Here is a 14228-nt window from a genome sequence, read left to right as displayed (position 1 = left end):
TCCCTCATGTGTTTGTACCTCCCTTGCGGGCTGCTTATTCTCAGGCTTTTTGGTCTATGCTGCTTTTCCCATTCTCTACCATTTGCCCAAAATGTCTGTCAGTAGCATAACATTCTTGAATGCTTTTGACAAATGCTTCTAAAGAGGCCTCCAGCCCTGGGAAAAGTTCAAGGTAGCTGTAAACCAGTCTACCAAGGAACTGGCTAAATTCACTAATTCCGAGGTCCATGTGGACCCTCTGGCATTATGAACCTGGACCACTAGGAACATGAGCCACTGTCCCCATCCACATGGCCACCACTGGGCTGGAGAATATGGATGATTGTGAGTAAGCAAAAATCCCACGTAACTTCTCAACAGTTCTTCTTCATCAAGAAGCCTCATGGTTGTTGATAACATTTTGGTTTTTGGCATCTAAAGTAGTTGATTCTGACAGTTTTTCCTAGTTTATCCTTGCTTCTGTGCAAGAATAGATCCTTGCATATCCCTATACCATTATTTTTGGCCACATCTATCCAAATTATATGTTTTTTCTGGGCAGTGCCTAAAATCAAGAGCTTCATCCATATTTTTGTCTTGACTGTGCACATTTTCAAGTTTTTTTTAATGCCATAAGTGTTAGACTATGATGTAACATATATACACACAGATAATAACATATATGTATATGCACACCATAGTTCAATTATTTTTCTACAGTTTATTTCATTCTTAAGCATTCTTTTATAAAAGTCTCTTTGTTTAAAAAAGATTTTATTTTTTTATTTGAAAGTCAGAGTTACACAGAAGAGGGGCAGAGAGAGAGAGCGAGTGGTCTTCCATCTGCTGGTTCACTCCCCAATTGGCTGCAACTGCCAGAGCTGCGCTGATCCAAAGCCAGGAGCTTCTTCCAGGTCTCCCACACGGGTGCAAGGGCCAAGGACTTGGGCCATCTTCTGCTTTCCCAGGCCATAGCAGAGAGCTGGATCAGAAGAGGAGCAGCCAGGACCAGAAACGGCGCCCATATGGGATGCTGGCACTGCAGGCCAGGGCGTTAACCTGTTGCGCCACAGCGCCGGTCCCTTTATAAAAGTCTTTTAAAAAAAGATTTATTTATTTGAAAGGCCAGGGTGTCAAGGAGAGGGGGAGAAATGGAAAGATTGTGCTTTCATCTGCTGGTTCACTTTTTTTTTTTTTTAATTATCCATAGTTTGGATGGATTTGTGTTTTTTTTTTTTTTTTACAGGCAGAGTGGACAGAGAGAGAGAAAGGTCTTCCTTTGCCGTTGGTTCACCCTCCAATGGCCACCGCGGCCGGCGCGCTGCGGCCAGCGCACCACGCTGATCCGATGGCAGGAGCCAGGTGCTTCTCCTGGTCTCCCATGGGGTGCAGGGCCCAAGCACTTGGGCCATCCTCCACTGCACTCCCTGGCCACAGCAGAGAGCTGGCCTGGAAGAGGGGCAACCAGGACAGAATCCAGCACCCTGACCGGGACTAGAACCCGGTGTGCCGGCACCGCAAGGTGGAAGATTAGCCTAGTGAGCCTCGGCACTGGCTGCTGGTTCACTTTTTAAAGTAATCTCATGACTAAGACTTATGCAGTAAAATGATGCAGAATAAAATCAGCAAAGAGGGACAATGGGGTAAAGTCCAGAGGAAACCAAGCAGTATACCCAGTCCCTAATATTTTTAGTGGAAGCTGGTCACATAAGCATCCTCTGCCTAGCAAGTGTGGAATTACCAGATGACCAGAAGGAAAACAAAGTTCAGCATAAACTCTGCACAAAGAATTTAGGCATTTTGAGTTGTGAACAGTTTATTGGTGGGAACTATCTTGATATCCAAGTTGGCACATGGCAGCTAAGGGCCAACCTTGAGAGTAGGCCTTTCTAAGGGTAGCTTTGAGGGTTGGTGTTGTGGCTCAGTAGGATAATCCACTGCTTGAGATACTTGGAACCCTTACCTGAATGTCTGGGTTCAAGTTCATCTCCTTTGAATCCATTTATCTGCTATGTGTACCCTGGGAGAAAGCAGATGATAGCTCAGATTCTTGGGCTAATTTTTCAAACTTTATTTAAGATAAAAAATTTCATATGTATTTAAGATGTGTATTAAGATATACATATATATGTAATAAGATACATATTTAAGATACACATATAAGTAATATATGTATTAAGATATTAAAAGATAAGTATTTAAGGACACAGTGATACTTTCTACTCTATCATCTCTTCCACCCATTTTTTAATGGCTCAGTAGTATTCCATAGTGCATAAATATACCACATTATCTAGTCACCAGTTGTTGGACATCTGGGTTGATTCCATGTCTTAGATATTATAAATTGAGCTGCAGCAAACATGGGGGTACAGAAAACTCTTTCATATGCTGATTTAATTCCCCTTGGGTAAGTTCCCAGAAAGCTCTCTTTCTCAGGAGTGGGATTGTTGGGTCATATGGTATATCTATTTTCAGCTTTCTGGGTTATCTCCATACTGTCTTCCACAATGGCTATATTGGTTTATATTCCCACCAACAGTGGATTAGGGTACATTTTCCCTCACATCCTCACCAGAATTTATTTTTTGATTTTTATATGATAGCCATTCAAACTGGGATGAGGTGCATCCTCACTGTGGTTTGGATTTGCATTTCCCTGATGGTTAGTGAGCCTGAACGTATTTTCATGTGTCTGTTTCCCGATTGAATTACCTCTTTTGAAAAATACCTGTCCAAACTTTAACAGATTTGTTTTGTTGTTGTTGAGTTTCTTTAGTTTCTTTATAGATTTTTGTTATTAATCCTTTATCAGTTGCATTGTTTGCAAATATTCTCTCCCATTCTGGTGGTTGCCTCTACAGTTTGTTGAGTGTTTCCTTTGTACTGTAGAAGCTTCATAGTTTGATGTAATCCCGTTTCTCTATTTTTGCTTTGATTGCCAGTGCTCCTGGGGTCTTTTCCAGGAAATCTTGTCTATACCAATGTCTTGCAGAGTTTACCCAATGTTCTTCTGTAGCAATTTGGTGGTATCAGGTTGTAGATTTAGATCCTTGATCCGTTTTGAATTGTTTTTGTATAAGGTGTAAGGTAGGGGTGTTGTTTCATGCTTTTGTGTGCAGAGATCCAGTTTTCCCAGAACCACTTGTTGAAGAGACTGTCCTTGCTCCAGGGATTGATTTTAGCTCCTCTGTCAAAGAGTAGTTGGTTACAGGTGTGTGGATTGACTTCTGGAGTTTCTATTCTGTTCATTGGTCTACATGTCTATTCTGTGCCAGTACTAGGCTGTTTTGATTGCAACTGTCCTGTAATATGTCTTGAAATCTGGTATTGTGATGCTTCCAGCTTTGTTTTTGTTGTATAAGATTGCTTATGCTGTCCGGGGTCTCTTGTGTTTCCATATGAATTGTAGCATCATTTTTTTTCTAGATTTGAGAATAATGTCATTGGTATATTGATTGAGATTACATTGAATCTGAAAATTGTTTTTTGGTAGTATGGACATTTTGATATTTTTTTCCAATCCATGAACAAGTTAGATTTTTTTCCATTTTCTTGTCTTTTATTTTTTCTTTAATGCTTTTTAATTTTCACTGTAGAGATTTTGGCATCCTTGGTTAAATTTATTCCATGTTATTTAATTTTTGTAAGCATTGTGAATGTGATTGATTTTAGAAATTCTTTCTCAGCCATGGCATTTTTTGTGTATACAAAAGCTATTGTTTTTTTGCTAATTTTATATTCTGCCACTTTATCAAATTCTTTTATGAGTTCCAATAGTCTCTTAATGAAGTCTTTTGATTCCTGATCACAGGAAAAATCTATTACACACTAACTGGTGAGTAATTTGCACCTTCCAGCAGCTGCTGGGACCAATTTCCTGCCTCTTTTTGTTCACCTGGTAAACTATGTCTCATAGTAAGTAGTGAGATCTTCTGATATTAAGGGGGAAAAATGCCCAAGGCAGGTAATTAAGGATTCTCAACTTCCAGCAGGATCGATGCAAAGTTGAAGAACAGAGTTAGACTCCTTGCTGTCACTTGTGTTCATCTCACAAACACATGCACATATCGTTTTAGGCTCTGAGTGTTTGTTCAAAGTCCATCTGTCCAGAGGCCATGCATATGGGCTTTGTCATGGTATAGGTTCATGTCATCTGCAAATAGGCATAATTTGACTTTCTCTTTTTGAATTTGTATCCTTTGATTTCTTTTTTTCTTGCCTAATGTCTCTGGCCAAAATTTCTAGGACTGTATTGAATAGCAGTGGTAAAAGTGGGCATCCTTGTCTGGTTCCAGATCATAGGATGCTAGCTGTGAGTTTGTCATAAAATGCCTTGATTGTGTTGATGAATGTTCCCTGTATACCCAATTTGCTTATGGTTTTCATCATGAAAGAATGTTGTATTTTATCAAATGCTTTCTCTGTATTGATTGAGACAATCACATGGTTTTTGTTCAGTTTTTAATGTTCTCACTGTCACTCTTTCTCTTTACCTCGCCTTCTCTATCTCTGTGTAACTCTGACTTTCAAATCTTTTTTAAAAATAAGTTTAACTACTTTAAAATTGATAAAAACAGACATCGGAAAATTTATCATTTACTATAAAATCATAAATGAAACATTTAATCTATTTAAAATATCAATAATTGAAGATTTACCATACTATGGACCACCAGAAAAGTTAAAACTGAATCACCTCAAAAGATAAAATGACTACACTGGCAAAAGACAGTTCTCATGAGAGGTAAACATGAAAGTGACCAAGAAAACTTAGTAAAAATTTTGATTTTAATGATCTCATCATGAAAAAGCCAAGCAAAAAGGACTAAGTCCCACAGTGCTAGCATTGGCTTACTCTGTTAATCATGATATATATATATATATATATATACACACACACACACACACACACACTGTTTTTTCCCCAAAGAAACCTTTTTTTTTTTTTTTTAAGGCAATTACATCTCAGCTTACACACAGGAAGTGGAATACTTAGCAAATATCACAGTTTACAAATGATAAACAAAAACAAAACTCTGATATACAGGATTTTGAATGTGTGAGTCAGAAAGATGCATACATTATTATATAAAAGAAAATTTATTTGCGAACATTCAGCCACCCCTGCATACCAGGGATAAATCCCACTTGGTATGGGTGGATGATCTTTCTGATGTGTTGTTGCATTCTATTGTCCAGAATTTTATCGAGGATTTTTGTGTCTATGTTCATCAGGGATATTGGTTTGTAATTTTCTTTCAATGCTGCATCTTTCTCTGGCTTAGGAATTAAGGTGATGCTGGCTTCATAGAAAAAATTTGGGAGGATTCCCTCTCTATTGTTCTGCCAAAGAAACCTTTTATTTGAGGAATACAAGCTTCATACATTTCATAAGTACAACTTTAGGAATATAGTGATTCTTCCCACCATACCCGCCCATCCACCCACACTTCCATCCCACCTCCCTCTCCCATTCCCAGTCCCATTCTCCACTAAGATGCATTTTCAATTAACTTTATACACAGAAGACCGACTCAGTGCTAAGTAAAGAGTTCAACAATTTGCATGGAAACCGCCCCCCCCCAAAAAACCAAACCGAACCAGAACAAACTGTTCCTCAACAGTGGAGACAAGGGCTGTTCAAAGTCATTGTGTCATTGTGTCTTGAAGTTAATTTCACTTCTTCTTTTTTTTTTTTTTTTGAAAATTAACTTTAAAGAAGCACCCAACTCTTATCTTGTTTAGACACGGTCATAGTCAAAGTGGAGGTTCTCTCCTCCCTTCAGAGAAAGGCACCTCCCTCTTTGAAGACCTGTTCTTTCCACTGGGATCTCACTCACAGAGATCTTTTTGCCAGAGTGTCTTGGCTTTCCATGCCTGAAATACTCTCATGGGCTTTTCAGCCAGATCCGAGTGCCTTTAGGGCTGATTCTGAGGCCAGAGTGCTATTTAGGACATCCGCCATTCTATGAGTCTGCTGAGTATCTCACTTCCCATGTTGGATCACTCTCCCCTTTATTTATTCTATCGGTTGGTGTTAGCAGATACTAGACTTGTTTATGTGCTCCCTTTGACTCTTAGTCCTTTCATTATGATCAATTGTGAACTGAAATTGATCACTTGGAGTAGTGAGATGGCATTGGCACATGCCACCTTGATGGGATTGAATTGGAATCCCCTGGTATGTTTCCAACTCTACCAATTGGGGCAAGTCAGCCCGAGCATGTCCCAAATTATACATCTCTTCCCTCTCTTATTCCCACTCTTATGTTTAACAGGGATCACATTTCGGTTAATTTTCAACACTTAAGAATAACTGTGTGATAATTACAGAATTTATGACCGTGTCTAAACAAGATAAGAGTCGGAGAACTCAAGGGGCTTCCATAGCCTTGGAAACTCATAACTGGTGCATAGGGAGATTACTGATGCCATAAACAGGAGTGTCAATTGGTAAAGTCAACAACAGGAGTCACTGTGCACTTACTCCTCATGTAGGATCTCGGTCCTTAACGTGCTGTACACTGAGGCTTAATGCTATAACGAGTACTCAAACAGTATATTTCACTTTGTGTTTCTATGGGGGTGCAAACGACTGAAATCTTTACTTAATGTACACTAAACTGATCTTCTGTAAGAAAAAAAAAAAAAAAAAGAAAGAAAGAAATTTTCAATTCCCAACTTGACTCTCACTGGGATTAAACATGACAATAGGTCTGATCTGATTTCATCATCATTTTAAAAAAATCATCTATTATTTTTCACTTTATGTTTCTGTGTGGGAGCAAACTCTTGAAATACTTACTTAAGGTATACTAAGCTGATCTTCTGTATATTAAGATAATCAAAAATGAATCTTGATGTGAATGGAAGGGGAGAGGGAGTGGGAAAGGGGAGGGTTGTTGGTGGGAGGGACGGTATGGGGGGGGAAGCCATTGTAACCCATGAGCCGTACTTTGGAAATTTGTATTCATTAAATAAAAGATAAAAAAAAAAAAAAAAAGAAAATAGATCTTAGTAAAAAATAATATTGGGAATAGGAGAGGGAAGAGGAAGAAGGGTGGGAGGTGGGCAGGTAGGTACAGTGGGAAGAATCACTATCACTATGTTATTAAAGTTGTATTTATGAAAAAAGTAGTATTTATGAAATAAATAAATTTTCCAGCTTGTATTTATAAAAAAAAAAAGAAGCACCCAAGAATGATACATCTTTTGGGAGCAGTTAGACGTAGTTATAATAAAACTTTGAGGACAGAGGCCCTGCATGGGAAGTTAGTGCTCAATGACTTTAACAATTAGCACCCTTATGTATGATGTTAGTGATCACCTGAGATTCTTGACATAAGCTGCCTAGGCTACAGAAGCCTTCTGAATCCACAAACTCTGTCAGTATATAGACAAGGCCATAAGCAAAATGGAAATTCTCTCCTTTCAGAGAAAAGTACTTTATTCTTTGACCATTTCTTTTCACTGAGGTCTTACCCACCAAGGTCCTTCATGTAGGACATTTGTTGCCACAGTGTCTTGGCTTTCCATGCATGAAATGCTCTTTAGATAGAGAGGGAGAGAGGGAGAGAGGGGGGAGAGGGGGGAGAGGGGGAGAAGGGGGAGGGGGGAGAAAGAGGGAGGGGGAGGGAGAGGGGGATAGGGAGAGGGGGAGGGGGAGGGAGGGAAGGAGGGAAGGAGGTCTTGCATCTACTGGTTCACTCCTCAAATGGCTGCAACATTGGAGCTCTGCCTATCAGGAGCCAGGAGCTTCTTCAGGGTCTCCCATGTGGGTGCAAGTTCCCAAGGAGTTGGGCCATCTTCCACTGCTTTCCCAGGCCATAGCAGAGAGCTGGATCAGAAGTGGAGTAGTTGGGACTCAAACTGGTTCCTATATGGGATGCTGGTACTAGAGGCAACGGCCTTACTCTCTATGCCACAGTGCTGGCCCCATCCTTTCACTTTCCATCTGTGTTTATCTTTGTTGGTGAGGTGAGTTTGTTGTAGGCAGCAAATAAATGGCTCTTGTTTTTTAATCCATTCAGCCAGTCTGTATCTTTTAACTGGAGAATTGAGGCCATTTGCATTTAAGGTGACTATTTTTTTTTAACTTTTAGTTAATGAATATAAATTTCCAAAATACAGCTTATGAACTACAATGGCTTCCTCCCCCCCCATAAGGTCCCTCCCACCCACAACCCTCCCCTTATCCACTCCCTCTCTCCTTCCATTCACATCAAGATTCATTTTCGATTCTCTTTATATACAGAAGATCAGTTTAGCATACATTAAGTAAAGATTTCAACAGTTTGCTCCCACACAGAAACATAAAGTGAAAAATACTGTTTGAGTACTAGTTATAGCATTAAATCTCAATGTACAGCACACTAAGGACAAAGATCCTCCATGAGGAGTAAGTGCACAGTGACTCCTGTTGTTGACTTAACAAATTGACACTCTTGTTTATGGCATCAGTAATCACCCTAGGCTCTTGTCATGAGCTGCCAAGGCTATGGAAGCCCCCTGAGTTCACTGACTCTGATCATATTTAGACAAGGCCATGGTCAAAGTGGAAGTTCTCTCCTCCCTTCAGAGAAAGGTACCTCCTTCTTTGACCCATTCTTTCCACTGGGATCTCACTCGTGGAGATCTTTCATTTAGGTTTTTTTTTTCCCAGAGTGTCTTGGCTTTCCATGCCTGAAATACTCTCATGGGCATTTCAGCCGGATCAGCATGCCTTAAGGGCTGATCTGAGGTCAGAGTGCTGTTAGGACATTTGCCATTCTATGGGTCTGCTGTGTATCTCACTTCCCATGTTGGATCATTCTCTCCCTTTTTGATTCTATCAGCTAGTATTTGCAGACACTATTCTTGTTTATGTGATCCCTTTGGTTCTTAGTCCTATCATTATGATCAATTGTGAACAGAAATTGATCACTGGGACTAGTGAGATGGCATTGGTACATGCCACCTCGATGGGATTGAATTCGAATCCCCTGGTATGTTTCTAACTCTACTGTTTGATGTAAGTCAGCTTGAGCATGTCCCGAATTGCACATCTCTTCCCTGTCTTATTCCCACTCTTATATTTAACAGCGATCACTTTTCAGTTAAGTTTCAGCACTTAAGAAGAATTGTGTATTGATTACAGTATTCAACCAAAAGTATTAAGTAGAACAAACAAGAAAGATACTAAGAGGGATAACATATTAAGCTGCTCATCAACAGTCAGGGTGAGGGCTGATCAAGTCACCGTTTCTCATAGTGTTCATTTCACTTTAACAGGTTTCCTTTTTGGTGCTCAGTTAGTTGTTAAGGTGACTATTGATAAATAACAACTTGCCATTTTCCCATAAATATCCCTATTGTTTACTTTGGATTTCCTTTGTACTTTTTCTGGGATATTTTCTGCCTTCACCTTCTTTCATATTGATGACTACCTGTGTTTCTGTGTTTAGCACATCCTTCAGCATCTTTTGTAAAGCTGTGTGAGTGTTAACAAATTATTTTATTTTAAAAAGATTTTATTTATTTGAGAGGTTGAGTTAGAGAGGGAGAGACAGAGACAAAGTTCTTCCATCTGCTGGTTCACTCCTCTAATGGCGCAAGGCCAGAACTGAACTGATCTGAAGCCATGTGCCAGGAGCTTCTTCTGGGTCTCCCGCATGGGTACAGGGGCCCGAGCATTTGAGACATCTTCCACTGCTTTTCCAGGCCATAGCAGAGAGCTATATTGGAAGAGGAGCTGCTGGGACAAGAATCAGTGCCCATATGGGATGCTAGCACTGCAGGTGGAGGCTTAGCCTAATGTGCCATAGTGCCAGCCTAGTAAAATTCTTTCAATTTCTATTTGTTATAGAAGGTCTTGATTTCACCTTCATCCATAAATGAGAGCTTTTCAGGGTACAGTATTCTGAGTTCACTTTCATTCTGTGTATATCTTTGTTGGTGAGATATGTTTCTTGTAGGCAGCAAGTAGATGGGTCTTGTTTTCTAATCCATTCAGCCAGTCTGTATCCTTTAACCAGAGAGTTGAGACCATTTACATTCAAGGTGACTATTGATAAGTACTGACGTTGCCCTGCTATTTTTCCATAAATGTCCCTATCATTACTTTGGATTTCTTTTGCAGTTCTACTGGGGAATTTTCTGCTTTCTCCATCTTTCATAGTGATTACCATATTTGTGTTTCTGTGTGTGGCACATCTTTAAGCATCTTTTGTATAGCTGGACGGGTAGTGACAAATATTTTCAATTTCTACTTGTTATGGAAGTTCTTTATTTCATCTTCATTTATAAATGAAAGCTTTGCAGGGTAAAATATTCTGGGTTGACAGCTTTTTTCTTTTTTTTTTCCCCAAAATAAGCTTATCCTGGAACTTTTTTTTAAGATTTTATTTATTTGAGAGGTAGAGCTACAGACAGAAAGGGAGAGACGAGAGAAAGGTCTTCCATTTGCTGGTTTGATCCCTAGGTGGCTGCAACAGTCAGAGCTGAGCAGATCTGAAGCTGGGAGCCAGGAGCTTCCTCTGGGTCTCCCATGCAGGTGCAGGGGCCCAAGCACATGGGCCATCTTCTGCTGCTTTCTTAGGCCATAGCAGAGAGCTGGATTGGAAGAGGAGCAGCCAGGACTAAAACCAGCACCCATATGGATTCTGACACCACAGGCAGAGCCTTAGCCCACTATGCCACAGCACCAGCCCAGTTGTGTGTGTGTGTTTTTTTTTTTTTTTGACAGGCAGAGTGGACAGTGAGAGAGAGACAGAGAGAAAGCTCTTCCTTTGCCGTTGGTTCACCCTCCAATGGCCGCTGCGGCTGATGAGCTGTGGCTAGCGTACCATGCTGACCTGAAGGCAGGAGCCAGGTGCTTCTCCTGGTCTCCCATGGGGTGCAGGGCCCAAGGACCTGGGCCATCCTCCACTGCACTCCCTGGCCACAGCAGAGAGCTGGCCTGGAAGAGGGGCAACTGGGACAGAATCCGGCGCCCCAACCGGGACTAGAACCCGGTGTGCCAGCGCCACAAGGCAGAGGATTAGCCTATTGAGCCACGGCGCTGGCCAGTCCAGTTGTTTTTCTCAAGACTTGGAAGATATTTTGCCATTCTCTCCTAGCCTGTAGGGTTTGATTTGAAGTCAGCTGTGAGTCTGATAGGAGAGCCTCTGAAAGTAATCTGGCATTTCTCTTGTGCACATTTTAGAATCTTTGTTTTACTGTGGAGAGTTTGACTACAGTGTGTAATGGTGAAGATCTTTTTCTGGTCATATCTGTTAGAAGTTAATCATGCTTCCTGTACTTGGATGTCCCTTTCTTTTTCCAAATTAGGTAAATTTCTGTAATTATTTCACTATAATGGCCTTCTAATTCATTCTCTTTTCACACCTTCAAGAACTCTTAAGACCCATTTATTGGGTCGTTTGATAGTATCCCATAGATCTCTCACACTGTTTTTTAGTTTTCTAATTTCTGTTTTTTTTTTTTTTTTTTTTTTTGTCTGTAAAATTTCCGGCGATTTGTCTTCTAACATAGGTACTCTTTGTTTTTTTTTTTTAATAAAGGTTTATTTATTTATTTGAAAGAGTTACACAGAGAAGGAGAGGTAGAGAGTTTTTCCATCCTTTGGTTCACTCCCCAATTGGATGCAATGGCTGGAGCTGCACTGAACCAAAGCCAGGTGCCAGGAGCTTCTTCCAGGTCTCCCATGCAGGTGCAGGGGACAAGGACATGGGCCATCTTATACTGCTTTCCCAGGCCACAGCAGAGAGCCAGACCAGAAGTGGAGCAGCCAGGACTTGAACTGGTGCCCACATGGGATGCTGGCACTATAGGCGGTGGCCTTACCTGCTATGGCACTGTGCCAGCCCCTAATGTAGGTATTCTTTTTTCTGGTTCACTGAGTCTGTTGCTAAATCTTTCCATTTGTTCTAGTTAAATCTTCACTTTCAAAATTTTGTTTTGATTTCTCTTTAAAATCTCAATTTCATGGGAGAAATTTTTACTTATGTCATGTACTCATTTCATTAGTTCGTGGATTTGCTTCTGATGAGGTCTAAGTAATCCTAAGATCAATTTTTTTAATTCCATTTCTGGCATTTCTTCAGTTTCTTCATTTTCACATTATAGTATTGAAGTGTTGTGTTTTTTTGGGAAAATCATGTTGTTTTCCTTATTTTTGTTTCTTGAATTGCTGCATTTATTATTTGGCATTTGTGGAGATACTCACTGGTTTCTTTATTTATTTGAAGTCAGGAGCCAGGTGCCTCTTCCTGGTCTCCCACATGGGTGCAGGGGCCCAAGCACTTGGGCCATCCTCCACTGCCTTCCCAGGCCACAGCACAGAGCTGGACCGGAAGAGGAGCAACCGGGACTAGAACCTGGTGCCCACATGGGATACCAGCTCTGCAGGTGGAGAATTAACAAAGTAAACCACAGTGCCGGCCCCCTCACTGTTTTTTTTTTTTTTCCTGTGATGACTTTTATCTTTGGACTTTCCTCGTGGCTTCCTGGAGTGTCTGCATTTTCAGTGAATATCTAGAGGCATGTAGTGGTTGTGTCCAGGGAGCTCTGTGTAGTGCTCCAGGGTGAAGGGAGTGTCCAAGGTGATTCCCAGGTTGAGGAGAGAGAAATATCCCCCCTTTTCTCTCCTCTAGTTTGGTAGGTACACTGTCCCCTACAGGGCTCCAAGCCAGATTCCCACCTGGCTCTTCCTATAGCTTTAGTGCCAGTGGCTTGGGCTGCTGCAGACTGGTCTCGCCTCACTCCAAAACTGGTGAAGAGGTACTTGGCTCTGGGGTCCTGAGTTGTGCATGTCTTCACCCTCCACAGGTCCGCTTTTTCCCTCTCCCTATCTCTTCCCTGAGTCTACACTCTCTCCACTTTTTAAAATCTATATTCTCTTAGACTAGAGCAGTAAGCTCTCTCCCTAGTCTGCCATCTTTGAGGCCTCAAGATAATGAATTTCTAAAAGTAAAAATATCAAGTAAACTTTAAAAAAATCTAAACACATTTGGAAATAACTTGTATTGCTATCAGCACTGTTTTAACAGTGCTTGTATCAAAACTTTCCTGATATTAATATATTTTACATTTGTTAATACAATATTAACGACAAAGTAGATTTAAATAACTTGTTTGAATCATTAATTCCTTTTAGTACATGCCTCATGAGATTGAGATTGAAAGCAGTTTTTAAAAATTCCACTTATTTGAAATGCTGAGAGGAGAGAGAGAGATTGATCGATCAATTTGATAATCCATCTGCTGGTACACTCCCAAAATGGCGTCTATAGCCAGGGCTGGGCCAGGGTGAAGCCAGGAGCCTAAAACCCCATCCAGGACTCCAAGGTGGGTTACAAGGACCCAAGTACTTGGGCCATCCTCTGTTATTTTTCCAGGTGCATTAACACAGAGCTGGATCAGAAGTGGAGCATCTGGCACTTGAACTGGCACTCATATGGAATGCCAGCGTCACAGCCTGGACGTTTAACTCCTTCCACCATAATGTCAGCCCCTTGGAAAAGTTTTAATACATTAAAAGTACATAGAATAGCACCTGACATACAATGAGCATTTTTAGTTATTGTTTTTGTTACTATTGTTTAGTAAATTATTCATGTCTTTTGCTTTTTTAAAAAATCATCTTTTTCTAGGTCTTATTTTTCATGTCTGTCTCTGTATATCTATCCATTCTTTGATTTTTTTTATTCCGCTGCAATGCATCAGTTTATCAAAGTCTGCCACTAAATGGAGAAAGCCAGTAACTCTAGAGAGAGGGGGGAAATTTCTTCCTGGAGCAGTGTTCCTCTAGGATCTGTGGGGGAGGTCCTGGAACATGTGAAAATGAGGGGTCCTGGGCCCTACCCCTCAGATTCCAATTCAGTGTGGCTGGGGCAGGACCCAGGAATGTTCTTTCTTCCATCACCTTAAGTGTGTCATCTCATTGCCTTCTGGACTCCACAGTTTCTTATGAGAAACCAGTCTTGGAAAATTCATCTTATAACATGCTCCTGCATGTGACTTTTTAGGCTCATGGAAACTTAGAGAACCACTTGTTTTGAAGGAATTTCATCTTGCCATTCAGGTAAAGAAGGTGAAATAGTGAGGGATTATTTCCTCTTTGCTCTCAGGGTCCTTTTTATCTTCTTCCTCCCAGTGAAGTTCTTACTGTTGTGGGTGTTTGAAAGAAAATCTTTAATATTCTGGTCTTGCTTCATTAATGCACATGTTCCCTTGGTGAAAAGCCATGTATCTTCCCTTCTACTTTT

The sequence above is a fragment of the Oryctolagus cuniculus genome, chromosome 1 (genome assembly GCF_964237555.1).
Source record: "Oryctolagus cuniculus chromosome 1, mOryCun1.1, whole genome shotgun sequence".
Taxonomy (NCBI): Eukaryota; Metazoa; Chordata; class Mammalia; order Lagomorpha; family Leporidae; genus Oryctolagus; species Oryctolagus cuniculus.
This window is presented reverse-complemented; position numbering follows the sequence as displayed.